Source organism: Anomaloglossus baeobatrachus, chromosome 4 (assembly GCF_048569485.1).
Source record: "Anomaloglossus baeobatrachus isolate aAnoBae1 chromosome 4, aAnoBae1.hap1, whole genome shotgun sequence".
Classification (NCBI taxonomy): domain Eukaryota; kingdom Metazoa; phylum Chordata; class Amphibia; order Anura; family Aromobatidae; genus Anomaloglossus; species Anomaloglossus baeobatrachus.
This window is the reverse complement of record NC_134356.1, coordinates 611,212,934-611,238,504: the sequence shown is the minus strand read 5'-3', so window position 1 is coordinate 611,238,504 and position 25,571 is coordinate 611,212,934. Positions and strand designations below refer to the sequence as shown.

General features: G+C 37.9%; 48 non-coding genes across 48 annotated transcripts; all 48 read right to left on the bottom strand.

The window, feature by feature from the left end:
• Positions 1-379: 379 nt before the first annotated feature.
• TRNAI-UAU (transfer RNA isoleucine (anticodon UAU)) lies at positions 380-472 on the bottom strand. The gene is given in 2 exon segments: positions 380-415; positions 435-472. It is a non-coding gene; the product is annotated as a tRNA-Ile (tRNA).
• A 439-nt stretch (positions 473-911) lies between these two features.
• Positions 912-984, bottom strand: TRNAR-CCU (transfer RNA arginine (anticodon CCU)). The gene has a single exon. It is a non-coding gene; the product is annotated as a tRNA-Arg (tRNA).
• A 459-nt stretch (positions 985-1,443) lies between these two features.
• TRNAI-UAU (transfer RNA isoleucine (anticodon UAU)) lies at positions 1,444-1,536 on the bottom strand. Its single transcript is given in 2 exon segments — positions 1,444-1,479; positions 1,499-1,536. It is a non-coding gene; the product is annotated as a tRNA-Ile (tRNA).
• Positions 1,537-1,975: 439 nt separating this feature from the next.
• TRNAR-CCU (transfer RNA arginine (anticodon CCU)) lies at positions 1,976-2,048 on the bottom strand. The gene has a single exon. It is a non-coding gene; the product is annotated as a tRNA-Arg (tRNA).
• A 459-nt stretch (positions 2,049-2,507) lies between these two features.
• Positions 2,508-2,600, bottom strand: TRNAI-UAU (transfer RNA isoleucine (anticodon UAU)). The gene is given in 2 exon segments: positions 2,508-2,543; positions 2,563-2,600. It is a non-coding gene; the product is annotated as a tRNA-Ile (tRNA).
• A 439-nt stretch (positions 2,601-3,039) lies between these two features.
• TRNAR-CCU (transfer RNA arginine (anticodon CCU)) lies at positions 3,040-3,112 on the bottom strand. Its single transcript has one exon. It is a non-coding gene; the product is annotated as a tRNA-Arg (tRNA).
• Positions 3,113-3,571: 459 nt separating this feature from the next.
• TRNAI-UAU (transfer RNA isoleucine (anticodon UAU)) lies at positions 3,572-3,664 on the bottom strand. Its single transcript is given in 2 exon segments — positions 3,572-3,607; positions 3,627-3,664. It is a non-coding gene; the product is annotated as a tRNA-Ile (tRNA).
• A 439-nt stretch (positions 3,665-4,103) lies between these two features.
• On the bottom strand, positions 4,104-4,176 carry TRNAR-CCU (transfer RNA arginine (anticodon CCU)). The gene has a single exon. It is a non-coding gene; the product is annotated as a tRNA-Arg (tRNA).
• Positions 4,177-4,635: 459 nt separating this feature from the next.
• Positions 4,636-4,728, bottom strand: TRNAI-UAU (transfer RNA isoleucine (anticodon UAU)). Its single transcript is given in 2 exon segments — positions 4,636-4,671; positions 4,691-4,728. It is a non-coding gene; the product is annotated as a tRNA-Ile (tRNA).
• A 439-nt stretch (positions 4,729-5,167) lies between these two features.
• Positions 5,168-5,240, bottom strand: TRNAR-CCU (transfer RNA arginine (anticodon CCU)). The gene has a single exon. It is a non-coding gene; the product is annotated as a tRNA-Arg (tRNA).
• Positions 5,241-5,699: 459 nt separating this feature from the next.
• Positions 5,700-5,792, bottom strand: TRNAI-UAU (transfer RNA isoleucine (anticodon UAU)). The gene is given in 2 exon segments: positions 5,700-5,735; positions 5,755-5,792. It is a non-coding gene; the product is annotated as a tRNA-Ile (tRNA).
• Positions 5,793-6,231: 439 nt separating this feature from the next.
• On the bottom strand, positions 6,232-6,304 carry TRNAR-CCU (transfer RNA arginine (anticodon CCU)). The gene has a single exon. It is a non-coding gene; the product is annotated as a tRNA-Arg (tRNA).
• Positions 6,305-6,763: 459 nt separating this feature from the next.
• On the bottom strand, positions 6,764-6,856 carry TRNAI-UAU (transfer RNA isoleucine (anticodon UAU)). Its single transcript is given in 2 exon segments — positions 6,764-6,799; positions 6,819-6,856. It is a non-coding gene; the product is annotated as a tRNA-Ile (tRNA).
• A 439-nt stretch (positions 6,857-7,295) lies between these two features.
• Positions 7,296-7,368, bottom strand: TRNAR-CCU (transfer RNA arginine (anticodon CCU)). Its single transcript has one exon. It is a non-coding gene; the product is annotated as a tRNA-Arg (tRNA).
• A 459-nt stretch (positions 7,369-7,827) lies between these two features.
• TRNAI-UAU (transfer RNA isoleucine (anticodon UAU)) lies at positions 7,828-7,920 on the bottom strand. Its single transcript is given in 2 exon segments — positions 7,828-7,863; positions 7,883-7,920. It is a non-coding gene; the product is annotated as a tRNA-Ile (tRNA).
• A 439-nt stretch (positions 7,921-8,359) lies between these two features.
• Positions 8,360-8,432, bottom strand: TRNAR-CCU (transfer RNA arginine (anticodon CCU)). Its single transcript has one exon. It is a non-coding gene; the product is annotated as a tRNA-Arg (tRNA).
• A 459-nt stretch (positions 8,433-8,891) lies between these two features.
• On the bottom strand, positions 8,892-8,984 carry TRNAI-UAU (transfer RNA isoleucine (anticodon UAU)). The gene is given in 2 exon segments: positions 8,892-8,927; positions 8,947-8,984. It is a non-coding gene; the product is annotated as a tRNA-Ile (tRNA).
• Positions 8,985-9,424: 440 nt separating this feature from the next.
• TRNAR-CCU (transfer RNA arginine (anticodon CCU)) lies at positions 9,425-9,497 on the bottom strand. Its single transcript has one exon. It is a non-coding gene; the product is annotated as a tRNA-Arg (tRNA).
• Positions 9,498-9,956: 459 nt separating this feature from the next.
• On the bottom strand, positions 9,957-10,049 carry TRNAI-UAU (transfer RNA isoleucine (anticodon UAU)). Its single transcript is given in 2 exon segments — positions 9,957-9,992; positions 10,012-10,049. It is a non-coding gene; the product is annotated as a tRNA-Ile (tRNA).
• A 439-nt stretch (positions 10,050-10,488) lies between these two features.
• Positions 10,489-10,561, bottom strand: TRNAR-CCU (transfer RNA arginine (anticodon CCU)). Its single transcript has one exon. It is a non-coding gene; the product is annotated as a tRNA-Arg (tRNA).
• Positions 10,562-11,020: 459 nt separating this feature from the next.
• On the bottom strand, positions 11,021-11,113 carry TRNAI-UAU (transfer RNA isoleucine (anticodon UAU)). The gene is given in 2 exon segments: positions 11,021-11,056; positions 11,076-11,113. It is a non-coding gene; the product is annotated as a tRNA-Ile (tRNA).
• A 439-nt stretch (positions 11,114-11,552) lies between these two features.
• On the bottom strand, positions 11,553-11,625 carry TRNAR-CCU (transfer RNA arginine (anticodon CCU)). The gene has a single exon. It is a non-coding gene; the product is annotated as a tRNA-Arg (tRNA).
• A 459-nt stretch (positions 11,626-12,084) lies between these two features.
• On the bottom strand, positions 12,085-12,177 carry TRNAI-UAU (transfer RNA isoleucine (anticodon UAU)). The gene is given in 2 exon segments: positions 12,085-12,120; positions 12,140-12,177. It is a non-coding gene; the product is annotated as a tRNA-Ile (tRNA).
• A 439-nt stretch (positions 12,178-12,616) lies between these two features.
• TRNAR-CCU (transfer RNA arginine (anticodon CCU)) lies at positions 12,617-12,689 on the bottom strand. Its single transcript has one exon. It is a non-coding gene; the product is annotated as a tRNA-Arg (tRNA).
• A 459-nt stretch (positions 12,690-13,148) lies between these two features.
• On the bottom strand, positions 13,149-13,241 carry TRNAI-UAU (transfer RNA isoleucine (anticodon UAU)). The gene is given in 2 exon segments: positions 13,149-13,184; positions 13,204-13,241. It is a non-coding gene; the product is annotated as a tRNA-Ile (tRNA).
• Positions 13,242-13,680: 439 nt separating this feature from the next.
• TRNAR-CCU (transfer RNA arginine (anticodon CCU)) lies at positions 13,681-13,753 on the bottom strand. The gene has a single exon. It is a non-coding gene; the product is annotated as a tRNA-Arg (tRNA).
• A 459-nt stretch (positions 13,754-14,212) lies between these two features.
• TRNAI-UAU (transfer RNA isoleucine (anticodon UAU)) lies at positions 14,213-14,305 on the bottom strand. The gene is given in 2 exon segments: positions 14,213-14,248; positions 14,268-14,305. It is a non-coding gene; the product is annotated as a tRNA-Ile (tRNA).
• A 439-nt stretch (positions 14,306-14,744) lies between these two features.
• On the bottom strand, positions 14,745-14,817 carry TRNAR-CCU (transfer RNA arginine (anticodon CCU)). Its single transcript has one exon. It is a non-coding gene; the product is annotated as a tRNA-Arg (tRNA).
• A 459-nt stretch (positions 14,818-15,276) lies between these two features.
• On the bottom strand, positions 15,277-15,369 carry TRNAI-UAU (transfer RNA isoleucine (anticodon UAU)). Its single transcript is given in 2 exon segments — positions 15,277-15,312; positions 15,332-15,369. It is a non-coding gene; the product is annotated as a tRNA-Ile (tRNA).
• Positions 15,370-15,808: 439 nt separating this feature from the next.
• TRNAR-CCU (transfer RNA arginine (anticodon CCU)) lies at positions 15,809-15,881 on the bottom strand. The gene has a single exon. It is a non-coding gene; the product is annotated as a tRNA-Arg (tRNA).
• A 459-nt stretch (positions 15,882-16,340) lies between these two features.
• TRNAI-UAU (transfer RNA isoleucine (anticodon UAU)) lies at positions 16,341-16,433 on the bottom strand. Its single transcript is given in 2 exon segments — positions 16,341-16,376; positions 16,396-16,433. It is a non-coding gene; the product is annotated as a tRNA-Ile (tRNA).
• Positions 16,434-16,872: 439 nt separating this feature from the next.
• On the bottom strand, positions 16,873-16,945 carry TRNAR-CCU (transfer RNA arginine (anticodon CCU)). The gene has a single exon. It is a non-coding gene; the product is annotated as a tRNA-Arg (tRNA).
• Positions 16,946-17,404: 459 nt separating this feature from the next.
• Positions 17,405-17,497, bottom strand: TRNAI-UAU (transfer RNA isoleucine (anticodon UAU)). The gene is given in 2 exon segments: positions 17,405-17,440; positions 17,460-17,497. It is a non-coding gene; the product is annotated as a tRNA-Ile (tRNA).
• A 439-nt stretch (positions 17,498-17,936) lies between these two features.
• Positions 17,937-18,009, bottom strand: TRNAR-CCU (transfer RNA arginine (anticodon CCU)). Its single transcript has one exon. It is a non-coding gene; the product is annotated as a tRNA-Arg (tRNA).
• A 459-nt stretch (positions 18,010-18,468) lies between these two features.
• TRNAI-UAU (transfer RNA isoleucine (anticodon UAU)) lies at positions 18,469-18,561 on the bottom strand. The gene is given in 2 exon segments: positions 18,469-18,504; positions 18,524-18,561. It is a non-coding gene; the product is annotated as a tRNA-Ile (tRNA).
• A 439-nt stretch (positions 18,562-19,000) lies between these two features.
• TRNAR-CCU (transfer RNA arginine (anticodon CCU)) lies at positions 19,001-19,073 on the bottom strand. The gene has a single exon. It is a non-coding gene; the product is annotated as a tRNA-Arg (tRNA).
• Positions 19,074-19,532: 459 nt separating this feature from the next.
• Positions 19,533-19,625, bottom strand: TRNAI-UAU (transfer RNA isoleucine (anticodon UAU)). The gene is given in 2 exon segments: positions 19,533-19,568; positions 19,588-19,625. It is a non-coding gene; the product is annotated as a tRNA-Ile (tRNA).
• Positions 19,626-20,064: 439 nt separating this feature from the next.
• On the bottom strand, positions 20,065-20,137 carry TRNAR-CCU (transfer RNA arginine (anticodon CCU)). The gene has a single exon. It is a non-coding gene; the product is annotated as a tRNA-Arg (tRNA).
• Positions 20,138-20,596: 459 nt separating this feature from the next.
• TRNAI-UAU (transfer RNA isoleucine (anticodon UAU)) lies at positions 20,597-20,689 on the bottom strand. Its single transcript is given in 2 exon segments — positions 20,597-20,632; positions 20,652-20,689. It is a non-coding gene; the product is annotated as a tRNA-Ile (tRNA).
• A 439-nt stretch (positions 20,690-21,128) lies between these two features.
• On the bottom strand, positions 21,129-21,201 carry TRNAR-CCU (transfer RNA arginine (anticodon CCU)). Its single transcript has one exon. It is a non-coding gene; the product is annotated as a tRNA-Arg (tRNA).
• A 459-nt stretch (positions 21,202-21,660) lies between these two features.
• On the bottom strand, positions 21,661-21,753 carry TRNAI-UAU (transfer RNA isoleucine (anticodon UAU)). Its single transcript is given in 2 exon segments — positions 21,661-21,696; positions 21,716-21,753. It is a non-coding gene; the product is annotated as a tRNA-Ile (tRNA).
• A 439-nt stretch (positions 21,754-22,192) lies between these two features.
• TRNAR-CCU (transfer RNA arginine (anticodon CCU)) lies at positions 22,193-22,265 on the bottom strand. Its single transcript has one exon. It is a non-coding gene; the product is annotated as a tRNA-Arg (tRNA).
• A 459-nt stretch (positions 22,266-22,724) lies between these two features.
• Positions 22,725-22,817, bottom strand: TRNAI-UAU (transfer RNA isoleucine (anticodon UAU)). Its single transcript is given in 2 exon segments — positions 22,725-22,760; positions 22,780-22,817. It is a non-coding gene; the product is annotated as a tRNA-Ile (tRNA).
• A 439-nt stretch (positions 22,818-23,256) lies between these two features.
• TRNAR-CCU (transfer RNA arginine (anticodon CCU)) lies at positions 23,257-23,329 on the bottom strand. The gene has a single exon. It is a non-coding gene; the product is annotated as a tRNA-Arg (tRNA).
• A 459-nt stretch (positions 23,330-23,788) lies between these two features.
• On the bottom strand, positions 23,789-23,881 carry TRNAI-UAU (transfer RNA isoleucine (anticodon UAU)). Its single transcript is given in 2 exon segments — positions 23,789-23,824; positions 23,844-23,881. It is a non-coding gene; the product is annotated as a tRNA-Ile (tRNA).
• A 439-nt stretch (positions 23,882-24,320) lies between these two features.
• Positions 24,321-24,393, bottom strand: TRNAR-CCU (transfer RNA arginine (anticodon CCU)). Its single transcript has one exon. It is a non-coding gene; the product is annotated as a tRNA-Arg (tRNA).
• A 459-nt stretch (positions 24,394-24,852) lies between these two features.
• On the bottom strand, positions 24,853-24,945 carry TRNAI-UAU (transfer RNA isoleucine (anticodon UAU)). The gene is given in 2 exon segments: positions 24,853-24,888; positions 24,908-24,945. It is a non-coding gene; the product is annotated as a tRNA-Ile (tRNA).
• Positions 24,946-25,384: 439 nt separating this feature from the next.
• TRNAR-CCU (transfer RNA arginine (anticodon CCU)) lies at positions 25,385-25,457 on the bottom strand. The gene has a single exon. It is a non-coding gene; the product is annotated as a tRNA-Arg (tRNA).
• Between the last annotated feature and the right edge of the window lie 114 nt (positions 25,458-25,571).

The following is a 25,571-nucleotide window of genomic DNA, read 5'->3' as shown; positions in this document are numbered from 1 at the left end:
TTGTAAGTTTGTACTCCAACTTGAAAACAACCATAACCACGTGCTTCTTTCTTTTCTGCTGAGAGCCAAGGCTTCCTTTGTCATGTCCTTTTCATCATGTAGTCACTCCACATTATTGATGCCAATGAAGGAAATAATATTTGGCTCCCAGAAGCCTTAAAAAAACAATTTATCTTTTGCATTTCCCTTTACAATATGGTACTAGATCATGGTAAAACTGGTGAGACTTTTGTAATATACAGCAAATTAAACAAGAAACCATAAAAAGTAAATATCTCTCGGAAACTTCCTTCTCAATCGTGCAAGTAGATCATGATGGAACTCGAGAAACTTTGGCTAACGCATTTGTTCAAAATAACAAAGGAAGACAAGAAAAGTCTGCTCCAGGTGAGGCTTGAACTCACAACCTCGGCATAGCTCATCAGTTACTGCTTTATAAGTACCGAGCGCTGACCGATTGTGCCACTGGAGCAGCTGCTGGGCTGCAGCATTGCATATATGAAAAAAAAACAATCAGAAATTTAAAATGAAAAATTTGCTCCGAAATGTAACTATTTGATAAAACAGGATTTGTGTTGTTGCTTTTTCCACAGTTTGAAAATACATTTTTTACCAGATCACAATCTTTATGAAGAATCAATTGAGACATTTATCACACTGGCCAATGGGCATTTTTAAACTGAAACATCCTGTTGCTTCAGGAAGTGCACATGTGCATTGGCTGGGATGAACACACGCTCTGTTGCTATATTTTATATGCTGTATTTGTAATATCGTATTTTATTATTTAGCATGGTCACACTTCTTTCAATTAAAAGTAGCAATCTTTCTTTTTTGGAGAATTTTGCAAGATCAAATTCAAACTGGTAGAAAGATTAGACAGACCATGCGCTGTTTCAGAGATAAGCAAACACCCCAGATGGGACTTGAACCCACAATCCCTGGCTTAGGAGGCCAGTGCCTTATCCATTAGGCCACTGGGGCTTCTCAAGGTAGTTCATGCCGTGGGTTCTATTTTCTGTAGCAGGCAATTATCCGTTTTAATTGCATTTTCAAAAATGGTCTTGTAAGTTTGTACTCCAACTTGAAAACAACCATAACCACGTGCTTCTTTCTTTTCTGCTGAGAGCCAAGGCTTCCTTTGTCATGTCCTTTTCATCATGTAGTCACTCCACATTATTGATGCCAATGAAGGAAATAATATTTGGCTCCCAGAAGCCTTAAAAAAACAATTTATCTTTTACATTTCCCTTTACAATATGGTACTAGATCATGGTAAAACTGGTGAGACTTTTGTAATATACAGCAAATTAAACAAGAAACCATAAAAAGTAAATATCTCTCGGAAACTTCCTTCTCAATCGTGCAAGTAGATCATGATGGAACTCGAGAAACTTTGGCTAACGCATTTGTTCAAAATAACAAAGGAAGACAAGAAAAGTCTGCTCCAGGTGAGGCTTGAACTCACAACCTCGGCATAGCTCATCAGTTACTGCTTTATAAGTACCGCGCGCTGACCGATTGCGCCACTGGAGCAGCTGCTGGGCTGCAGCATTGCATATATGAAAAAAAAACAATCAGAAATTTAAAATGAAAAATTTGCTCCGAAATGTAACTATTTGATAAAACAGGATTTGTGTTGTTGCTTTTTCCACAGTTTGAAAATACATTTTTTACCAGATCACAATCTTTATGAAGAATCAATTGAGACATTTATCACACTGGCCAATGGGCATTTTTAAACTGAAACATCCTGTTGCTTCAGGAAGTGCACATGTGAATTGGCTGGGATGAACACACGCTCTGTTGCTATATTTTATATGCTGTATTTGTAATATCGTATTTTATTATTTAGCATGGTCACACTTCTTTCAATTAAAAGTAGCAATCTTTCTTTTTTGGAGAATTTTGCAAGATCAAATTCAAACTGGTAGAAAGATTAGACAGACCATGCGCTGTTTCAGAGAAAAGCAAACACCCCAGATGGGACTTGAACCCACAATCCCTGGCTTAGGAGGCCAGTGCCTTATCCATTAGGCCACTGGGGCTTCTCAAGGTAGTTCATGCCGTGGGTTCTATTTTCTGTAGCAGGCAATTATCCGTTTTAATTGCATTTTCAAAAATGGTCTTGTAAGTTTGTACTCCAACTTGAAAACAACCATAACCACGTGCTTCTTTCTTTTCTGCTGAGAGCCAAGGCTTCCTTTGTCATGTCCTTTTCATCATGTAGTCACTCCACATTATTGATGCCAATGAAGGAAATAATATTTGGCTCCCAGAAGCCTTAAAAAAACAATTTATCTTTTGCATTTCCCTTTACAATATGGTACTAGATCATGGTAAAACTGGTGAGACTTTTGTAATATACAGCAAATTAAACAAGAAACCATAAAAAGTAAATATCTCTCGGAAACTTCCTTCTCAATCGTGCAAGTAGATCATGATGGAACTCGAGAAACTTTGGCTAACGCATTTGTTCAAAATAACAAAGGAAGACAAGAAAAGTCTGCTCCAGGTGAGGCTTGAACTCACAACCTCGGCATAGCTCATCAGTTACTGCTTTATAAGTACCGCGCGCTGACCGATTGCGCCACTGGAGCAGCTGCTGGGCTGCAGCATTGCATATATGAAAAAAAAACAATCAGAAATTTAAAATGAAAAATTTGCTCCGAAATGTAACTATTTGATAAAACAGGATTTGTGTTGTTGCTTTTTCCACAGTTTGAAAATACATTTTTTACCAGATCACAATCTTTATGAAGAATCAATTGAGACATTTATCACACTGGCCAATGGGCATTTTTAAACTGAAACATCCTGTTGCTTCAGGAAGTGCACATGTGCATTGGCTGGGATGAACACACGCTCTGTTGCTATATTTTATATGCTGTATTTGTAATATCGTATTTTATTATTTAGCATGGTCACACTTCTTTCAATTAAAAGTAGCAATCTTTCTTTTTTGGAGAATTTTGCAAGATCAAATTCAAACTGGTAGAAAGATTAGACAGACCATGCGCTGTTTCAGAGATAAGCAAACACCCCAGATGGGACTTGAACCCACAATCCCTGGCTTAGGAGGCCAGTGCCTTATCCATTAGGCCACTGGGGCTTCTCAAGGTAGTTCATGCCGTGGGTTCTATTTTCTGTAGCAGGCAATTATCCGTTTTAATTGCATTTTCAAAAATGGTCTTGTAAGTTTGTACTCCAACTTGAAAACAACCATAACCACGTGCTTCTTTCTTTTCTGCTGAGAGCCAAGGCTTCCTTTGTCATGTCCTTTTCATCATGTAGTCACTCCACATTATTGATGCCAATGAAGGAAATAATATTTGGCTCCCAGAAGCCTTAAAAAAACAATTTATCTTTTGCATTTCCCTTTACAATATGGTACTAGATCATGGTAAAACTGGTGAGACTTTTGTAATATACAGCAAATTAAACAAGAAACCATAAAAAGTAAATATCTCTCGGAAACTTCCTTCTCAATCGTGCAAGTAGATCATGATGGAACTCGAGAAACTTTGGCTAACGCATTTGTTCAAAATAACAAAGGAAGACAAGAAAAGTCTGCTCCAGGTGAGGCTTGAACTCACAACCTCGGCATAGCTCATCAGTTACTGCTTTATAAGTACCGAGCGCTGACCGATTGCGCCACTGGAGCAGCTGCTGGGCTGCAGCATTGCATATATGAAAAAAAAACAATCAGAAATTTAAAATGAAAAATTTGCTCCGAAATGTAACTATTTGATAAAACAGGATTTGTGTTGTTGCTTTTTCCACAGTTTGAAAATACATTTTTTACCAGATCACAATCTTTATGAAGAATCAATTGAGACATTTATCACACTGGCCAATGGGCATTTTTAAACTGAAACATCCTGTTGCTTCAGGAAGTGCACATGTGCATTGGCTGGGATGAACACACGCTCTGTTGCTATATTTTATATGCTGTATTTGTAATATCGTATTTTATTATTTAGCATGGTCACACTTCTTTCAATTAAAAGTAGCAATCTTTCTTTTTTGGAGAATTTTGCAAGATCAAATTCAAACTGGTAGAAAGATTAGACAGACCATGCGCTGTTTCAGAGATAAGCAAACACCCCAGATGGGACTTGAACCCACAATCCCTGGCTTAGGAGGCCAGTGCCTTATCCATTAGGCCACTGGGGCTTCTCAAGGTAGTTCATGCCGTGGGTTCTATTTTCTGTAGCAGGCAATTATCCGTTTTAATTGCATTTTCAAAAATGGTCTTGTAAGTTTGTACTCCAACTTGAAAACAACCATAACCACGTGCTTCTTTCTTTTCTGCTGAGAGCCAAGGCTTCCTTTGTCATGTCCTTTTCATCATGTAGTCACTCCACATTATTGATGCCAATGAAGGAAATAATATTTGGCTCCCAGAAGCCTTAAAAAAACAATTTATCTTTTACATTTCCCTTTACAATATGGTACTAGATCATGGTAAAACTGGTGAGACTTTTGTAATATACAGCAAATTAAACAAGAAACCATAAAAAGTAAATATCTCTCGGAAACTTCCTTCTCAATCGTGCAAGTAGATCATGATGGAACTCGAGAAACTTTGGCTAACGCATTTGTTCAAAATAACAAAGGAAGACAAGAAAAGTCTGCTCCAGGTGAGGCTTGAACTCACAACCTCGGCATAGCTCATCAGTTACTGCTTTATAAGTACCGCGCGCTGACCGATTGCGCCACTGGAGCAGCTGCTGGGCTGCAGCATTGCATATATGAAAAAAAAACAATCAGAAATTTAAAATGAAAAATTTGCTCCGAAATGTAACTATTTGATAAAACAGGATTTGTGTTGTTGCTTTTTCCACAGTTTGAAAATACATTTTTTACCAGATCACAATCTTTATGAAGAATCAATTGAGACATTTATCACACTGGCCAATGGGCATTTTTAAACTGAAACATCCTGTTGCTTCAGGAAGTGCACATGTGCATTGGCTGGGATGAACACACGCTCTGTTGCTATATTTTATATGCTGTATTTGTAATATCGTATTTTATTATTTAGCATGGTCACACTTCTTTCAATTAAAAGTAGCAATCTTTCTTTTTTGGAGAATTTTGCAAGATCAAATTCAAACTGGTAGAAAGATTAGACAGACCATGCGCTGTTTCAGAGATAAGCAAACACCCCAGATGGGACTTGAACCCACAATCCCTGGCTTAGGAGGCCAGTGCCTTATCCATTAGGCCACTGGGGCTTCTCAAGGTAGTTCATGCCGTGGGTTCTATTTTCTGTAGCAGGCAATTATCCGTTTTAATTGCATTTTCAAAAATGGTCTTGTAAGTTTGTACTCCAACTTGAAAACAACCATAACCACGTGCTTCTTTCTTTTCTGCTGAGAGCCAAGGCTTCCTTTGTCATGTCCTTTTCATCATGTAGTCACTCCACATTATTGATGCCAATGAAGGAAATAATATTTGGCTCCCAGAAGCCTTAAAAAAACAATTTATCTTTTGCATTTCCCTTTACAATATGGTACTAGATCATGGTAAAACTGGTGAGACTTTTGTAATATACAGCAAATTAAACAAGAAACCATAAAAAGTAAATATCTCTCGGAAACTTCCTTCTCAATCGTGCAAGTAGATCATGATGGAACTCGAGAAACTTTGGCTAACGCATTTGTTCAAAATAACAAAGGAAGACAAGAAAAGTCTGCTCCAGGTGAGGCTTGAACTCACAACCTCGGCATAGCTCATCAGTTACTGCTTTATAAGTACCGCGCGCTGACCGATTGCGCCACTGGAGCAGCTGCTGGGCTGCAGCATTGCATATATGAAAAAAAAACAATCAGAAATTTAAAATGAAAAATTTGCTCCGAAATGTAACTATTTGATAAAACAGGATTTGTGTTGTTGCTTTTTCCACAGTTTGAAAATACATTTTTTACCAGATCACAATCTTTATGAAGAATCAATTGAGACATTTATCACACTGGCCAATGGGCATTTTTAAACTGAAACATCCTGTTGCTTCAGGAAGTGCACATGTGCATTGGCTGGGATGAACACACGCTCTGTTGCTATATTTTATATGCTGTATTTGTAATATCGTATTTTATTATTTAGCATGGTCACACTTCTTTCAATTAAAAGTAGCAATCTTTCTTTTTTGGAGAATTTTGCAAGATCAAATTCAAACTGGTAGAAAGATTAGACAGACCATGCGCTGTTTCAGAGATAAGCAAACACCCCAGATGGGACTTGAACCCACAATCCCTGGCTTAGGAGGCCAGTGCCTTATCCATTAGGCCACTGGGGCTTCTCAAGGTAGTTCATGCCGTGGGTTCTATTTTCTGTAGCAGGCAATTATCCGTTTTAATTGCATTTTCAAAAATGGTCTTGTAAGTTTGTACTCCAACTTGAAAACAACCATAACCACGTGCTTCTTTCTTTTCTGCTGAGAGCCAAGGCTTCCTTTGTCATGTCCTTTTCATCATGTAGTCACTCCACATTATTGATGCCAATGAAGGAAATAATATTTGGCTCCCAGAAGCCTTAAAAAAACAATTTATCTTTTGCATTTCCCTTTACAATATGGTACTAGATCATGGTAAAACTGGTGAGACTTTTGTAATATACAGCAAATTAAACAAGAAACCATAAAAAGTAAATATCTCTCGGAAACTTCCTTCTCAATCGTGCAAGTAGATCATGATGGAACTCGAGAAACTTTGGCTAACGCATTTGTTCAAAATAACAAAGGAAGACAAGAAAAGTCTGCTCCAGGTGAGGCTTGAACTCACAACCTCGGCATAGCTCATCAGTTACTGCTTTATAAGTACCGAGCGCTGACCGATTGTGCCACTGGAGCAGCTGCTGGGCTGCAGCATTGCATATATGAAAAAAAAACAATCAGAAATTTAAAATGAAAAATTTGCTCCGAAATGTAACTATTTGATAAAACAGGATTTGTGTTGTTGCTTTTTCCACAGTTTGAAAATACATTTTTTACCAGATCACAATCTTTATGAAGAATCAATTGAGACATTTATCACACTGGCCAATGGGCATTTTTAAACTGAAACATCCTGTTGCTTCAGGAAGTGCACATGTGCATTGGCTGGGATGAACACACGCTCTGTTGCTATATTTTATATGCTGTATTTGTAATATCGTATTTTATTATTTAGCATGGTCACACTTCTTTCAATTAAAAGTAGCAATCTTTCTTTTTTGGAGAATTTTGCAAGATCAAATTCAAACTGGTAGAAAGATTAGACAGACCATGCGCTGTTTCAGAGATAAGCAAACACCCCAGATGGGACTTGAACCCACAATCCCTGGCTTAGGAGGCCAGTGCCTTATCCATTAGGCCACTGGGGCTTCTCAAGGTAGTTCATGCCGTGGGTTCTATTTTCTGTAGCAGGCAATTATCCGTTTTAATTGCATTTTCAAAAATGGTCTTGTAAGTTTGTACTCCAACTTGAAAACAACCATAACCACGTGCTTCTTTCTTTTCTGCTGAGAGCCAAGGCTTCCTTTGTCATGTCCTTTTCATCATGTAGTCACTCCACATTATTGATGCCAATGAAGGAAATAATATTTGGCTCCCAGAAGCCTTAAAAAAACAATTTATCTTTTACATTTCCCTTTACAATATGGTACTAGATCATGGTAAAACTGGTGAGACTTTTGTAATATACAGCAAATTAAACAAGAAACCATAAAAAGTAAATATCTCTCGGAAACTTCCTTCTCAATCGTGCAAGTAGATCATGATGGAACTCGAGAAACTTTGGCTAACGCATTTGTTCAAAATAACAAAGGAAGACAAGAAAAGTCTGCTCCAGGTGAGGCTTGAACTCACAACCTCGGCATAGCTCATCAGTTACTGCTTTATAAGTACCGCGCGCTGACCGATTGCGCCACTGGAGCAGCTGCTGGGCTGCAGCATTGCATATATGAAAAAAAAACAATCAGAAATTTAAAATGAAAAATTTGCTCCGAAATGTAACTATTTGATAAAACAGGATTTGTGTTGTTGCTTTTTCCACAGTTTGAAAATACATTTTTTACCAGATCACAATCTTTATGAAGAATCAATTGAGACATTTATCACACTGGCCAATGGGCATTTTTAAACTGAAACATCCTGTTGCTTCAGGAAGTGCACATGTGAATTGGCTGGGATGAACACACGCTCTGTTGCTATATTTTATATGCTGTATTTGTAATATCGTATTTTATTATTTAGCATGGTCACACTTCTTTCAATTAAAAGTAGCAATCTTTCTTTTTTGGAGAATTTTGCAAGATCAAATTCAAACTGGTAGAAAGATTAGACAGACCATGCGCTGTTTCAGAGATAAGCAAACACCCCAGATGGGACTTGAACCCACAATCCCTGGCTTAGGAGGCCAGTGCCTTATCCATTAGGCCACTGGGGCTTCTCAAGGTAGTTCATGCCGTGGGTTCTATTTTCTGTAGCAGGCAATTATCCGTTTTAATTGCATTTTCAAAAATGGTCTTGTAAGTTTGTACTCCAACTTGAAAACAACCATAACCACGTGCTTCTTTCTTTTCTGCTGAGAGCCAAGGCTTCCTTTGTCATGTCCTTTTCATCATGTAGTCACTCCACATTATTGATGCCAATGAAGGAAATAATATTTGGCTCCCAGAAGCCTTAAAAAAACAATTTATCTTTTGCATTTCCCTTTACAATATGGTACTAGATCATGGTAAAACTGGTGAGACTTTTGTAATATACAGCAAATTAAACAAGAAACCATAAAAAGTAAATATCTCTCGGAAACTTCCTTCTCAATCGTGCAAGTAGATCATGATGGAACTCGAGAAACTTTGGCTAACGCATTTGTTCAAAATAACAAAGGAAGACAAGAAAAGTCTGCTCCAGGTGAGGCTTGAACTCACAACCTCGGCATAGCTCATCAGTTACTGCTTTATAAGTACCGCGCGCTGACCGATTGCGCCACTGGAGCAGCTGCTGGGCTGCAGCATTGCATATATGAAAAAAAAAACAATCAGAAATTTAAAATGAAAAATTTGCTCCGAAATGTAACTATTTGATAAAACAGGATTTGTGTTGTTGCTTTTTCCACAGTTTGAAAATACATTTTTTACCAGATCACAATCTTTATGAAGAATCAATTGAGACATTTATCACACTGGCCAATGGGCATTTTTAAACTGAAACATCCTGTTGCTTCAGGAAGTGCACATGTGCATTGGCTGGGATGAACACACGCTCTGTTGCTATATTTTATATGCTGTATTTGTAATATCGTATTTTATTATTTAGCATGGTCACACTTCTTTCAATTAAAAGTAGCAATCTTTCTTTTTTGGAGAATTTTGCAAGATCAAATTCAAACTGGTAGAAAGATTAGACAGACCATGCGCTGTTTCAGAGATAAGCAAACACCCCAGATGGGACTTGAACCCACAATCCCTGGCTTAGGAGGCCAGTGCCTTATCCATTAGGCCACTGGGGCTTCTCAAGGTAGTTCATGCCGTGGGTTCTATTTTCTGTAGCAGGCAATTATCCGTTTTAATTGCATTTTCAAAAATGGTCTTGTAAGTTTGTACTCCAACTTGAAAACAACCATAACCACGTGCTTCTTTCTTTTCTGCTGAGAGCCAAGGCTTCCTTTGTCATGTCCTTTTCATCATGTAGTCACTCCACATTATTGATGCCAATGAAGGAAATAATATTTGGCTCCCAGAAGCCTTAAAAAAACAATTTATCTTTTGCATTTCCCTTTACAATATGGTACTAGATCATGGTAAAACTGGTGAGACTTTTGTAATATACAGCAAATTAAACAAGAAACCATAAAAAGTAAATATCTCTCGGAAACTTCCTTCTCAATCGTGCAAGTAGATCATGATGGAACTCGAGAAACTTTGGCTAACGCATTTGTTCAAAATAACAAAGGAAGACAAGAAAAGTCTGCTCCAGGTGAGGCTTGAACTCACAACCTCGGCATAGCTCATCAGTTACTGCTTTATAAGTACCGAGCGCTGACCGATTGCGCCACTGGAGCAGCTGCTGGGCTGCAGCATTGCATATATGAAAAAAAAACAATCAGAAATTTAAAATGAAAAATTTGCTCCGAAATGTAACTATTTGATAAAACAGGATTTGTGTTGTTGCTTTTTCCACAGTTTGAAAATACATTTTTTACCAGATCACAATCTTTATGAAGAATCAATTGAGACATTTATCACACTGGCCAATGGGCATTTTTAAACTGAAACATCCTGTTGCTTCAGGAAGTGCACATGTGCATTGGCTGGGATGAACACACGCTCTGTTGCTATATTTTATATGCTGTATTTGTAATATCGTATTTTATTATTTAGCATGGTCACACTTCTTTCAATTAAAAGTAGCAATCTTTCTTTTTTGGAGAATTTTGCAAGATCAAATTCAAACTGGTAGAAAGATTAGACAGACCATGCGCTGTTTCAGAGATAAGCAAACACCCCAGATGGGACTTGAACCCACAATCCCTGGCTTAGGAGGCCAGTGCCTTATCCATTAGGCCACTGGGGCTTCTCAAGGTAGTTCATGCCGTGGGTTCTATTTTCTGTAGCAGGCAATTATCCGTTTTAATTGCATTTTCAAAAATGGTCTTGTAAGTTTGTACTCCAACTTGAAAACAACCATAACCACGTGCTTCTTTCTTTTCTGCTGAGAGCCAAGGCTTCCTTTGTCATGTCCTTTTCATCATGTAGTCACTCCACATTATTGATGCCAATGAAGGAAATAATATTTGGCTCCCAGAAGCCTTAAAAAAACAATTTATCTTTTACATTTCCCTTTACAATATGGTACTAGATCATGGTAAAACTGGTGAGACTTTTGTAATATACAGCAAATTAAACAAGAAACCATAAAAAGTAAATATCTCTCGGAAACTTCCTTCTCAATCGTGCAAGTAGATCATGATGGAACTCGAGAAACTTTGGCTAACGCATTTGTTCAAAATAACAAAGGAAGACAAGAAAAGTCTGCTCCAGGTGAGGCTTGAACTCACAACCTCGGCATAGCTCATCAGTTACTGCTTTATAAGTACCGCGCGCTGACCGATTGCGCCACTGGAGCAGCTGCTGGGCTGCAGCATTGCATATATGAAAAAAAAACAATCAGAAATTTAAAATGAAAAATTTGCTCCGAAATGTAACTATTTGATAAAACAGGATTTGTGTTGTTGCTTTTTCCACAGTTTGAAAATACATTTTTTACCAGATCACAATCTTTATGAAGAATCAATTGAGACATTTATCACACTGGCCAATGGGCATTTTTAAACTGAAACATCCTGTTGCTTCAGGAAGTGCACATGTGCATTGGCTGGGATGAACACACGCTCTGTTGCTATATTTTATATGCTGTATTTGTAATATCGTATTTTATTATTTAGCATGGTCACACTTCTTTCAATTAAAAGTAGCAATCTTTCTTTTTTGGAGAATTTTGCAAGATCAAATTCAAACTGGTAGAAAGATTAGACAGACCATGCGCTGTTTCAGAGATAAGCAAACACCCCAGATGGGACTTGAACCCACAATCCCTGGCTTAGGAGGCCAGTGCCTTATCCATTAGGCCACTGGGGCTTCTCAAGGTAGTTCATGCCGTGGGTTCTATTTTCTGTAGCAGGCAATTATCCGTTTTAATTGCATTTTCAAAAATGGTCTTGTAAGTTTGTACTCCAACTTGAAAACAACCATAACCACGTGCTTCTTTCTTTTCTGCTGAGAGCCAAGGCTTCCTTTGTCATGTCCTTTTCATCATGTAGTCACTCCACATTATTGATGCCAATGAAGGAAATAATATTTGGCTCCCAGAAGCCTTAAAAAAACAATTTATCTTTTGCATTTCCCTTTACAATATGGTACTAGATCATGGTAAAACTGGTGAGACTTTTGTAATATACAGCAAATTAAACAAGAAACCATAAAAAGTAAATATCTCTCAGAAACTTCCTTCTCAATCGTGCAAGTAGATCATGATGGAACTCGAGAAACTTTGGCTAACGCATTTGTTCAAAATAACAAAGGAAGACAAGAAAAGTCTGCTCCAGGTGAGGCTTGAACTCACAACCTCGGCATAGCTCATCAGTTACTGCTTTATAAGTACCGCGCGCTGACCGATTGCGCCACTGGAGCAGCTGCTGGGCTGCAGCATTGCATATATGAAAAAAAAACAATCAGAAATTTAAAATGAAAAATTTGCTCCGAAATGTAACTATTTGATAAAACAGGATTTGTGTTGTTGCTTTTTCCACAGTTTGAAAATACATTTTTTACCAGATCACAATCTTTATGAAGAATCAATTGAGACATTTATCACACTGGCCAATGGGCATTTTTAAACTGAAACATCCTGTTGCTTCAGGAAGTGCACATGTGCATTGGCTGGGATGAACACACGCTCTGTTGCTATATTTTATATGCTGTATTTGTAATATTGTATTTTATTATTTAGCATGGTCACACTTCTTTCAATTAAAAGTAGCAATCTTTCTTTTTTGGAGAATTTTGCAAGATCAAATTCAAACTGGTAGAAAGATTAGACAGACCATGCGCTGTTTCAGAGATAAGCAAACACCCCAGATGGGACTTGAACCCACAATCCCTGGCTTAGGAGGCCAGTGCCTTATCCATTAGGCCACTGGGGCTTCTCAAGGTAGTTCATGCCGTGGGTTCTATTTTCTGTAGCAGGCAATTATCCGTTTTAATTGCATTTTCAAAAATGGTCTTGTAAGTTTGTACTCCAACTTGAAAACAACCATAACCACGTGCTTCTTTCTTTTCTGCTGAGAGCCAAGGCTTCCTTTGTCATGTCCTTTTCATCATGTAGTCACTCCACATTATTGATGCCAATGAAGGAAATAATATTTGGCTCCCAGAAGCCTTAAAAAAACAATTTATCTTTTGCATTTCCCTTTACAATATGGTACTAGATCATGGTAAAACTGGTGAGACTTTTGTAATATACAGCAAATTAAACAAGAAACCATAAAAAGTAAATATCTCTCGGAAACTTCCTTCTCAATCGTGCAAGTAGATCATGATGGAACTCGAGAAACTTTGGCTAACGCATTTGTTCAAAATAACAAAGGAAGACAAGAAAAGTCTGCTCCAGGTGAGGCTTGAACTCACAACCTCGGCATAGCTCATCAGTTACTGCTTTATAAGTACCGCGCGCTGACCGATTGCGCCACTGGAGCAGCTGCTGGGCTGCAGCATTGCATATATGAAAAAAAAACAATCAGAAATTTAAAATGAAAAATTTGCTCCGAAATGTAACTATTTGATAAAACAGGATTTGTGTTGTTGCTTTTTCCACAGTTTGAAAATACATTTTTTACCAGATCACAATCTTTATGAAGAATCAATTGAGACATTTATCACACTGGCCAATGGGCATTTTTAAACTGAAACATCCTGTTGCTTCAGGAAGTGCACATGTGCATTGGCTGGGATGAACACACGCTCTGTTGCTATATTTTATATGCTGTATTTGTAATATCGTATTTTATTATTTAGCATGGTCACACTTCTTTCAATTAAAAGTAGCAATCTTTCTTTTTTGGAGAATTTTGCAAGATCAAATTCAAACTGGTAGAAAGATTAGACAGACCATGCGCTGTTTCAGAGATAAGCAAACACCCCAGATGGGACTTGAACCCACAATCCCTGGCTTAGGAGGCCAGTGCCTTATCCATTAGGCCACTGGGGCTTCTCAAGGTAGTTCATGCCGTGGGTTCTATTTTCTGTAGCAGGCAATTATCCGTTTTAATTGCATTTTCAAAAATGGTCTTGTAAGTTTGTACTCCAACTTGAAAACAACCATAACCACGTGCTTCTTTCTTTTCTGCTGAGAGCCAAGGCTTCCTTTGTCATGTCCTTTTCATCATGTAGTCACTCCACATTATTGATGCCAATGAAGGAAATAATATTTGGCTCCCAGAAGCCTTAAAAAAACAATTTATCTTTTGCATTTCCCTTTACAATATGGTACTAGATCATGGTAAAACTGGTGAGACTTTTGTAATATACAGCAAATTAAACAAGAAACCATAAAAAGTAAATATCTCTCGGAAACTTCCTTCTCAATCGTGCAAGTAGATCATGATGGAACTCGAGAAACTTTGGCTAACGCATTTGTTCAAAATAACAAAGGAAGACAAGAAAAGTCTGCTCCAGGTGAGGCTTGAACTCACAACCTCGGCATAGCTCATCAGTTACTGCTTTATAAGTACCGCGCGCTGACCGATTGCGCCACTGGAGCAGCTGCTGGGCTGCAGCATTGCATATATGAAAAAAAAACAATCAGAAATTTAAAATGAAAAATTTGCTCCGAAATGTAACTATTTGATAAAACAGGATTTGTGTTGTTGCTTTTTCCACAGTTTGAAAATACATTTTTTACCAGATCACAATCTTTATGAAGAATCAATTGAGACATTTATCACACTGGCCAATGGGCATTTTTAAACTGAAACATCCTGTTGCTTCAGGAAGTGCACATGTGCATTGGCTGGGATGAACACACGCTCTGTTGCTATATTTTATATGCTGTATTTGTAATATCGTATTTTATTATTTAGCATGGTCACACTTCTTTCAATTAAAAGTAGCAATCTTTCTTTTTTGGAGAATTTTGCAAGATCAAATTCAAACTGGTAGAAAGATTAGACAGACCATGCGCTGTTTCAGAGATAAGCAAACACCCCAGATGGGACTTGAACCCACAATCCCTGGCTTAGGAGGCCAGTGCCTTATCCATTAGGCCACTGGGGCTTCTCAAGGTAGTTCATGCCGTGGGTTCTATTTTCTGTAGCAGGCAATTATCCGTTTTAATTGCATTTTCAAAAATGGTCTTGTAAGTTTGTACTCCAACTTGAAAACAACCATAACCACGTGCTTCTTTCTTTTCTGCTGAGAGCCAAGGCTTCCTTTGTCATGTCCTTTTCATCATGTAGTCACTCCACATTATTGATGCCAATGAAGGAAATAATATTTGGCTCCCAGAAGCCTTAAAAAAACAATTTATCTTTTGCATTTCCCTTTACAATATGGTACTAGATCATGGTAAAACTGGTGAGACTTTTGTAATATACAGCAAATTAAACAAGAAACCATAAAAAGTAAATATCTCTCGGAAACTTCCTTCTCAATCGTGCAAGTAGATCATGATGGAACTCGAGAAACTTTGGCTAAGGCATTTGTTCAAAATAACAAAGGAAGACAAGAAAAGTCTGCTCCAGGTGAGGCTTGAACTCACAACCTCGGCATAGTTCATCAGTTACTGCTTTATAAGTACCGAGCGCTGACCGATTGCGCCACTGGAGCAGCTGCTGGGCTGCAGCATTGCATATATGAAAAAAAAACAATCAGAAATTTAAAATGAAAAATTTGCTCCGAAATGTAACTATTTGATAAAACAGGATTTGTGTTGTTGCTTTTTCCACAGTTTGAAAATACATTTTTTACCAGATCACAATCTTTATGAAGAATCAATTGAGACATTTATCACACTGGCCAATGGGCATTTTTAAACTGAAACATCCTGTTGCTTCAGGAAGTGCACATGTGCATTGGCTGGGATGAACACACGCTCTGTTGCTATATTTTATATGCTGTATTTGTAATATCGTATTTTATTATTTAGCATGGTCACACTTCTTTCAATTAAAAGTAGCAATCTTTCTTTTTTGGAGAATTTTGCAAGATCAAATTCAAACTGGTAGAAAGATTAGACAGACCATGCGCTGTTTCAGAGATAAGCAAACACCCCAGATGGGACTTGAACCCACAATCCCTGGCTTAGGAGGCCAGTGCCTTATCCATTAGGCCACTGGGGCTTCTCAAGGTAGTTCATGCCGTGGGTTCTATTTTCTGTAGCAGGCAATTATCCGTTTTAATTGCATTTTCAAAAATGGTCTTGTAAGTTTGTACTCCAACTTGAAAACAACCATAACCACGTGCTTCTTTCTTTTCTGCTGAGAGCCAAGGCTTCCTTTGTCATGTCCTTTTCATCATGTAGTCACTCCACATTATTGATGCCAATGAAGGAAATAATATTTGGCTCCCAGAAGCCTTAAAAAAACAATTTATCTTTTACATTTCCCTTTACAATATGGTACTAGATCATGGTAAAACTGGTGAGACTTTTGTAATATACAGCAAATTAAACAAGAAACCATAAAAAGTAAATATCTCTCGGAAACTTCCTTCTCAATCGTGCAAGTAGATCATGATGGAACTCGAGAAACTTTGGCTAACGCATTTGTTCAAAATAACAAAGGAAGACAAGAAAAGTCTGCTCCAGGTGAGGCTTGAACTCACAACCTCGGCATAGCTCATCAGTTACTGCTTTATAAGTACCGCGCGCTGACCGATTGCGCCACTGGAGCAGCTGCTGGGCTGCAGCATTGCATATATGAAAAAAAAACAATCAGAAATTTAAAATGAAAAATTTGCTCCGAAATGTAACTATTTGATAAAACAGGATTTGTGTTGTTGCTTTTTCCACAGTTTGAAAATACATTTTTTACCAGATCACAATCTTTATGAAGAATCAATTGAGACATTTATCACACTGGCCAATGGGCATTTTTAAACTGAAACATCCTGTTGCTTCAGGAAGTGCACATGTGCATTGGCTGGGATGAACACACGCTCTGTTGCTATATTTTATATGCTGTATTTGTAATATCGTATTTTATTATTTAGCATGGTCACACTTCTTTCAATTAAAAGTAGCAATCTTTCTTTTTTGGAGAATTTTGCAAGATCAAATTCAAACTGGTAGAAAGATTAGACAGACCATGCGCTGTTTCAGAGATAAGCAAACACCCCAGATGGGACTTGAACCCACAATCCCTGGCTTAGGAGGCCAGTGCCTTATCCATTAGGCCACTGGGGCTTCTCAAGGTAGTTCATGCCGTGGGTTCTATTTTCTGTAGCAGGCAATTATCCGTTTTAATTGCATTTTCAAAAATGGTCTTGTAAGTTTGTACTCCAACTTGAAAACAACCATAACCACGTGCTTCTTTCTTTTCTGCTGAGAGCCAAGGCTTCCTTTGTCATGTCCTTTTCATCATGTAGTCACTCCACATTATTGATGCCAATGAAGGAAATAATATTTGGCTCCCAGAAGCCTTAAAAAAACAATTTATCTTTTGCATTTCCCTTTACAATATGGTACTAGATCATGGTAAAACTGGTGAGACTTTTGTAATATACAGCAAATTAAACAAGAAACCATAAAAAGTAAATATCTCTCGGAAACTTCCTTCTCAATCGTGCAAGTAGATCATGATGGAACTCGAGAAACTTTGGCTAACGCATTTGTTCAAAATAACAAAGGAAGACAAGAAAAGTCTGCTCCAGGTGAGGCTTGAACTCACAACCTCGGCATAGCTCATCAGTTACTGCTTTATAAGTACCGCGCGCTGACCGATTGCGCCACTGGAGCAGCTGCTGGGCTGCAGCATTGCATATATGAAAAAAAAACAATCAGAAATTTAAAATGAAAAATTTGCTCCGAAATGTAACTATTTGATAAAACAGGATTTGTGTTGTTGCTTTTTCCACAGTTTGAAAATACATTTTTTACCAGATCACAATCTTTATGAAGAATCAATTGAGACATTTATCACACTGGCCAATGGGCATTTTTAAACTGAAACATCCTGTTGCTTCAGGAAGTGCACATGTGCATTGGCTGGGATGAACACACGCTCTGTTGCTATATTTTATATGCTGTATTTGTAATATCGTATTTTATTATTTAGCATGGTCACACTTCTTTCAATTAAAAGTAGCAATCTTTCTTTTTTGGAGAATTTTGCAAGATCAAATTCAAACTGGTAGAAAGATTAGACAGACCATGCGCTGTTTCAGAGATAAGCAAACACCCCAGATGGGACTTGAACCCACAATCCCTGGCTTAGGAAGCCAGTGCCTTATCCATTAGGCCACTGGGGCTTCTCAAGGTAGTTCATGCCGTGGGTTCTATTTTCTGTAGCAGGCAATTATCCGTTTTAATTGCATTTTCAAAAATGGTCTTGTAAGTTTGTACTCCAACTTGAAAACAACCATAACCACGTGCTTCTTTCTTTTCTGCTGAGAGCCAAGGCTTCCTTTGTCATGTCCTTTTCATCATGTAGTCACTCCACATTATTGATGCCAATGAAGGAAATAATATTTGGCTCCCAGAAGCCTTAAAAAAACAATTTATCTTTTGCATTTCCCTTTACAATATGGTACTAGATCATGGTAAAACTGGTGAGACTTTTGTAATATACAGCAAATTAAACAAGAAACCATAAAAAGTAAATATCTCTCGGAAACTTCCTTCTCAATCGTGCAAGTAGATCATGATGGAACTCGAGAAACTTTGGCTAACGCATTTGTTCAAAATAACAAAGGAAGACAAGAAAAGTCTGCTCCAGGTGAGGCTTGAACTCACAACCTCGGCATAGCTCATCAGTTACTGCTTTATAGGTACCGAGCGCTGACCGATTGCGCCACTGGAGCAGCTGCTGGGCTGCAGCATTGCATATATGAAAAAAAAACAATCAGAAATTTAAAATGAAAAATTTGCTCCGAAATGTAACTATTTGATAAAACAGGATTTGTGTTGTTGCTTTTTCCACAGTTTGAAAATACATTTTTTACCAGATCACAATCTTTATGAAGAATCAATTGAGACATTTATCACACTGGCCAATGGGCATTTTTAAACTGAAACATCCTGTTGCTTCAGGAAGTGCACATGTGCATTGGCTGGGATGAACACACGCTCTGTTGCTATATTTTATATGCTGTATTTGTAATATCGTATTTTATTATTTAGCATGGTCACACTTCTTTCAATTAAAAGTAGCAATCTTTCTTTTTTGGAGAATTTTGCAAGATCAAATTCAAACTGGTAGAAAGATTAGACAGACCATGCGCTGTTTCAGAGATAAGCAAACACCCCAGATGGGACTTGAACCCACAATCCCTGGCTTAGGAGGCCAGTGCCTTATCCATTAGGCCACTGGGGCTTCTCAAGGTAGTTCATGCCGTGGGTTCTATTTTCTGTAGCAGGCAATTATCCGTTTTAATTGCATTTTCAAAAATGGTCTTGTAAGTTTGTACTCCAACTTGAAAACAACCATAACCACGTGCTTCTTTCTTTTCTGCTGAGAGCCAAGGCTTCCTTTGTCATGTCCTTTTCATCATGTAGTCACTCCACATTATTGATGCCAATGAAGGAAATAATATTTGGCTCCCAGAAGCCTTAAAAAAACAATTTATCTTTTACATTTCCCTTTACAATATGGTACTAGATCATGGTAAAACTGGTGAGACTTTTGTAATATACAGCAAATTAAACAAGAAACCATAAAAAGTAAATATCTCTCGGAAACTTCCTTCTCAATCGTGCAAGTAGATCATGATGGAACTCGAGAAACTTTGGCTAACGCATTTGTTCAAAATAACAAAGGAAGACAAGAAAAGTCTGCTCCAGGTGAGGCTTGAACTCACAACCTCGGCATAGCTCATCAGTTACTGCTTTATAAGTACCGCGCGCTGACCGATTGCGCCACTGGAGCAGCTGCTGGGCTGCAGCATTGCATATATGAAAAAAAAACAATCAGAAATTTAAAATGAAAAATTTGCTCCGAAATGTAACTATTTGATAAAACAGGATTTGTGTTGTTGCTTTTTCCACAGTTTGAAAATACATTTTTTACCAGATCACAATCTTTATGAAGAATCAATTGAGACATTTATCACACTGGCCAATGGGCATTTTTAAACTGAAACATCCTGTTGCTTCAGGAAGTGCACATGTGCATTGGCTGGGATGAACACACGCTCTGTTGCTATATTTTATATGCTGTATTTGTAATATCGTATTTTATTATTTAGCATGGTCACACTTCTTTCAATTAAAAGTAGCAATCTTTCTTTTTTGGAGAATTTTGCAAGATCAAATTCAAACTGGTAGAAAGATTAGACAGACCATGTGCTGTTTCAGAGATAAGCAAACACCCCAGATGGGACTTGAACCCACAATCCCTGGCTTAGGAGGCCAGTGCCTTATCCATTAGGCCACTGGGGCTTCTCAAGGTAGTTCATGCCGTGGGTTCTATTTTCTGTAGCAGGCAATTATCCGTTTTAATTGCATTTTCAAAAATGGTCTTGTAAGTTTGTACTCCAACTTGAAAACAACCATAACCACGTGCTTCTTTCTTTTCTGCTGAGAGCCAAGGCTTCCTTTGTCATGTCCTTTTCATCATGTAGTCACTCCACATTATTGATGCCAATGAAGGAAATAATATTTGGCTCCCAGAAGCCTTAAAAAAACAATTTATCTTTTGCATTTCCCTTTACAATATGGTACTAGATCATGGTAAAACTGGTGAGACTTTTGTAATATACAGCAAATTAAACAAGAAACCATAAAAAGTAAATATCTCTCGGAAACTTCCTTCTCAATCGTGCAAGTAGATCATGATGGAACTCCAGAAACTTTGGCTAACGCATTTGTTCAAAATAACAAAGGAAGACAAGAAAAGTCTGCTCCAGGTGAGGCTTGAACTCACAACCTCGGCATAGCTCATCAGTTACTGCTTTATAAGTACCGCGCGCTGACCGATTGCGCCACTGGAGCAGCTGCTGGGCTGCAGCATTGCATATATGAAAAAAAAACAATCAGAAATTTAAAATGAAAAATTTGCTCCGAAATGTAACTATTTGATAAAACAGGATTTGTGTTGTTGCTTTTTCCACAGTTTGAAAATACATTTTTTACCAGATCACAATCTTTATGAAGAATCAATTGAGACATTTATCACACTGGCCAATGGGCATTTTTAAACTGAAACATCCTGTTGCTTCAGGAAGTGCACATGTGCATTGGCTGGGATGAACACACGCTCTGTTGCTATATTTTATATGCTGTATTTGTAATATCGTATTTTATTATTTAGCATGGTCACACTTCTTTCAATTAAAAGTAGCAATCTTTCTTTTTTGGAGAATTTTGCAAGATCAAATTCAAACTGGTAGAAAGATTAGACAGACCATGCGCTGTTTCAGAGATAAGCAAACACCCCAGATGGGACTTGAACCCACAATCCCTGGCTTAGGAGGCCAGTGCCCTATCCATTAGGCCACTGGGGCTTCTCAAGGTAGTTCATGCCGTGGGTTCTATTTTCTGTAGCAGGCAATTATCCGTTTTAATTGCATTTTCAAAAATGGTCTTGTAAGTTTGTACTCCAACTTGAAAACAACCATAACCACGTGCTTCTTTCTTTTCTGCTGAGAGCCAAGGCTTCCTTTGTCATGTCCTTTTCATCATGTAGTCACTCCACATTATTGATGCCAATGAAGGAAATAATATTTGGCTCCCAGAAGCCTTAAAAAAACAATTTATCTTTTGCATTTCCCTTTACAATATGGTACTAGATCATGGTAAAACTGGTGAGACTTTTGTAATATACAGCAAATTAAACAAGAAACCATAAAAAGTAAATATCTCTCGGAAACTTCCTTCTCAATCGTGCAAGTAGATCATGATGGAACTCGAGAAACTTTGGCTAACGCATTTGTTCAAAATAACAAAGGAAGACAAGAAAAGTCTGCTCCAGGTGAGGCTTGAACTCACAACCTCGGCATAGCTCATCAGTTACTGCTTTATAAGTACCGCGCGCTGACCGATTGCGCCACTGGAGCAGCTGCTGGGCTGCAGCATTGCATATATGAAAAAAAAACAATCAGAAATTTAAAATGAAAAATTTGCTCCGAAATGTAACTATTTGATAAAACAGGATTTGTGTTGTTGCTTTTTCCACAGTTTGAAAATACATTTTTTACCAGATCACAATCTTTATGAAGAATCAATTGAGACATTTATCACACTGGCCAATGGGCATTTTTAAACTGAAACATCCTGTTGCTTCAGGAAGTGCACATGTGCATTGGCTGGGATGAACACACGCTCTGTTGCTATATTTTATATGCTGTATTTGTAATATCGTATTTTATTATTTAGCATGGTCACACTTCTTTCAATTAAAAGTAGCAATCTTTCTTTTTTGGAGAATTTTGCAAGATCAAATTCAAACTGGTAGAAAGATTAGACAGACCATGCGCTGTTTCAGAGATAAGCAAACACCCCAGATGGGACTTGAACCCACAATCCCTGGCTTAGGAGGCCAGTGCCTTATCCATTAGGCCACTGGGGCTTCTCAAGGTAGTTCATGCCGTGGGTTCTATTTTCTGTAGCAGGCAATTATCCGTTTTAATTGCATTTTCAAAAATGGTCTTGTAAGTTTGTACTCCAACTTGAAAACAACCATAACCACGTGCTTCTTTCTTTTCTGCTGAGAGCCAAGGCTTCCTTTGTCATGTCCTTTTCATCATGTAGTCACTCCACATTATTGATGCCAATGAAGGAAATAATATTTGGCTCCCAGAAGCCTTAAAAAAACAATTTATCTTTTACATTTCCCTTTACAATATGGTACTAGATCATGGTAAAACTGGTGAGACTTTTGTAATATACAGCAAATTAAACAAGAAACCATAAAAAGTAAATATCTCTCGGAAACTTCCTTCTCAATCGTGCAAGTAGATCATGATGGAACTCGAGAAACTTTGGCTAACGCATTTGTTCAAAATAACAAAGGAAGACAAGAAAAGTCTGCTCCAGGTGAGGCTTGAACTCACAACCTCGGCATAGCTCATCAGTTACTGCTTTATAAGTACCGCGCGCTGACCGATTGCGCCACTGGAGCAGCTGCTGGGCTGCAGCATTGCATATATGAAAAAAAAACAATCAGAAATTTAAAATGAAAAATTTGCTCCGAAATGTAACTATTTGATAAAACAGGATTTGTGTTGTTGCTTTTTCCACAGTTTGAAAATACATTTTTTACCAGATCACAATCTTTATGAAGAATCAATTGAGACATTTATCACACTGGCCAATGGGCATTTTTAAACTGAAACATCCTGTTGCTTCAGGAAGTGCACATGTGTATTGGCTGGGATGAACACACGCTCTGTTGCTATATTTTATATGCTGTATTTGTAATATCGTATTTTATTATTTAGCATGGTCACACTTCTTTCAATTAAAAGTAGCAATCTTTCTTTTTTGGAGAATTTTGCAAGATCAAATTCAAACTGGTAGAAAGATTAGACAGACCATGCGCTGTTTCAGAGATAAGCAAACACCCCAGATGGGACTTGAACCCACAATCCCTGGCTTAGGAGGCCAGTGCCTTATCCATTAGGCCACTGGGGCTTCTCAAGGTAGTTCATGCCGTGGGTTCTATTTTCTGTAGCAGGCAATTATCCGTTTTAATTGCATTTTCAAAAATGGTCTTGTAAGTTTGTACTCCAACTTGAAAACAACCATAACCACGTGCTTCTTTCTTTTCTGCTGAGAGCCAGGGCTTCCTTTGTCATGTCCTTTTCATCATGTAGTCACTCCACATTATTGATGCCAATGAAGGAAATAATATTTGGCTCCCAGAAGCCTTAAAAAAACAATTTATCTTTTACATTTCCCTTTACAATATGGTACTAGATCATGGTAAAACTGGTGAGACTTTTGTAATATACAGCAAATTAAACAAGAAACCATAAAAAGTAAATATCTCTCGGAAACTTCCTTCTCAATCGTGCAAGTAGATCATGATGGAACTCGAGAAACTTTGGCTAACGCATTTGTTCAAAATAACAAAGGAAGACAAGAAAAGTCTGCTCCAGGTGAGGCTTGAACTCACAACCTCGGCATAGCTCATCAGTTACTGCTTTATAAGTACCGCGCGCTGACCGATTGCGCCACTGGAGCAGCTGCTGGGCTGCAGCATTGCATATATGAAAAAAAAACAATCAGAAATTTAAAATGAAAAATTTGCTCCGAAATGTAACTATTTGATAAAACAGGATTTGTGTTGTTGCTTTTTCCACAGTTTGAAAATACATTTTTTACCAGATCACAATCTTTATGAAGAATCAATTGAGACATTTATCACACTGGCCAATGGGCATTTTTAAACTGAAACATCCTGTTGCTTCAGGAAGTGCACATGTGCATTGGCTGGGATGAACACACGCTCTGTTGCTATATTTTATATGCTGTATTTGTAATATCGTATTTTATTATTTAGCATGGTCACACTTCTTTCAATTAAAAGTAGCAATCTTTCTTTTTTGGAGAATTTTGCAAGATCAAATTCAAACTGGTAGAAAGATTAGACAGACCATGCGCTGTTTCAGAGATAAGCAAACACCCCAGATGGGACTTGAACCCACAATCCCTGGCTTAGGAGGCCAGTGCCTTATCCATTAGGCCACTGGGGCTTCTCAAGGTAGTTCATGCCGTGGGTTCTATTTTCTGTAGCAGGCAATTATCCGTTTTAATTGCATTTTCAAAAATGGTCTTGTAAGTTTGTACTCCAACTTGAAAACAACCATAACCACGTGCTTCTTTCTTTTCTGCTGAGAGCCAAGGCTTCCTTTGTCATGTCCTTTTCATCATGTAGTCACTCCACATTATTGATGCCAATGAAGGAAATAATATTTGGCTCCCAGAAGCCTTAAAAAAACAATTTATCTTTTGCATTTCCCTTTACAATATGGTACTAGATCATGGTAAAACTGGTGAGACTTTTGTAATATACAGCAAATTAAACAAGAAACCATAAAAAGTAAATATCTCTCGGAAACTTCCTTCTCAATCGTGCAAGTAGATCATGATGGAACTCGAGAAACTTTGGCTAACGCATTTGTTCAAAATAACAAAGGAAGACAAGAAAAGTCTGCTCCAGGTGAGGCTTGAACTCACAACCTCGGCATAGCTCATCAGTTACTGCTTTATAGGTACCGAGCGCTGACCGATTGTGCCACTGGAGCAGCTGCTGGGCTGCAGCATTGCATATATGAAAAAAAAACAATCAGAAATTTAAAATGAAAAATTTGCTCCGAAATGTAACTATTTGATAAAACAGGATTTGTGTTGTTGCTTTTTCCACAGTTTGAAAATACATTTTTTACCAGATCACAATCTTTATGAAGAATCAATTGAGACATTTATCACACTGGCCAATGGGCATTTTTAAACTGAAACATCCTGTTGCTTCAGGAAGTGCACATGTGCATTGGCTGGGATGAACACACGCTCTGTTGCTATATTTTATATGCTGTATTTGTAATATCGTATTTTATTATTTAGCATGGTCACACTTCTTTCAATTAAAAGTAGCAATCTTTCTTTTTTGGAGAATTTTGCAAGATCAAATTCAAACTGGTAGAAAGATTAGACAGACCATGCGCTGTTTCAGAGATAAGCAAACACCCCAGATGGGACTTGAACCCACAATCCCTGGCTTAGGAGGCCAGTGCCTTATCCATTAGGCCACTGGGGCTTCTCAAGGTAGTTCATGCCGTGGGTTCTATTTTCTGTAGCAGGCAATTATCCGTTTTAATTGCATTTTCAAAAATGGTCTTGTAAGTTTGTACTCCAACTTGAAAACAACCAT